Genomic DNA, 1,359 nt, shown 5'->3' with positions numbered 1-1,359 from the left:
ATTGTTCTTCTCTGCAGATGGGAACCATGGCAGTATAGGGAGCAAGGTCTGTGCCCTTCGCCAACTCTTTCAGTTGTCTCTCCTTATGAGTTGTTTTGTTGTTTGGCCCTCGCATTCGCTAGTTCACATTTCACCTGTTTAGCGAGTGATAAAGATGGGTATAAACCATAGAGTTATTTAAGGATGTAGACATATTACGTTTGCTTCAGTAGTTCTGAGTCGCACGTCAGTCGTTTTTGTTTCCTCTCCTGATATCATCCCTGTGCAGACGATATCCCTCCGCCCCTCTTTCTCATTTGTCCTGTATCATCTTGTGTAACAATTATTCCTTTTCATAATAGCTTTTGCTTTTCCTCTTCAGTGCATTCCTTATGTTAGAGTGAATTAGCTGGGTGGTGGAACAACTCTCTTTCTTCAGTGTTGTGCAGACAACACCATCTGTTATCACGGTTAGGTGGTGACATGCAAGAAACCTCTAACTTCCCCATCCATGCAGATGACACCCACTGTCATCAAGGTTACATGGTGACATCATACAAGAATCCTCTCTTTCTCAATCCAGTACTGTCTGTCTCCTGGCATTTCATGACATCATTGCTGATGTTCTGGCATTGTCACCTTTTCTGTCTGAGTTCCTCTGTTTAGACTTTGGAGTTTCAACCATGTTTTTGTTTTAATTCCCCTTTAGTATTTAAGCAGTGCATAGCTCACACAGTTCCATTTCCACTTCCTTTTGCCAAGGATGAATCCGGTAACAGTCACCCCTTAGTTTACTTCTGCCTCGGTTCCTGTTAAACTGAATGAGAAGCTAACATGGATTATTGTAAAGTTTGTTTTCATGGAACCAGAGTCTTTGGAAATGGGTGAACAGTCAAAAGAGCAAGCTAGGAAGCTGTTTAGCGTTTAATAGCAAGGCTTTTAACACGAACAGTGTAGTGTACTTGCAACTGTGTTTGTACATGAGGTATAAAGCCCTTAGTCCTCCTGAATCAAATAAATGATACTAACCTTGATTTCTATCTTATCGTTAGTTGTTAGGAAATGCCGTTTTTGAATTTTGGGAGCCTGAAGGTACACATTGGTGTATGGGGGCATGAAGGCCTTCATATATGAAGGTGGTAGTGTTTTTAGTTTTGGACTGTCGGTTATGGGCTTTCGACTCAGGCGCAGGAGTCACTAGTACTCTACGAGATGGAGTCCTTTTTTCCCAGTAAGAATCCTTGACAAGTCTCGCTCTGAGGAACTTCCACCCTGTTGTGGTTCCAACGTGTGGCTACAGTACTTGGCAGTAAGGATCACACAACAGTCAGGAATGTTGAGAAGCTTTTTTCTCCGCTTTAAAAAGCTTTTAGATCACTT

This window comes from Macrobrachium rosenbergii, chromosome 52 (assembly GCF_040412425.1).
Source record: "Macrobrachium rosenbergii isolate ZJJX-2024 chromosome 52, ASM4041242v1, whole genome shotgun sequence".
NCBI classification, from domain to species: Eukaryota; Metazoa; Arthropoda; class Malacostraca; order Decapoda; family Palaemonidae; genus Macrobrachium; species Macrobrachium rosenbergii.
Note: the sequence above shows the minus strand (reverse complement) of the source record.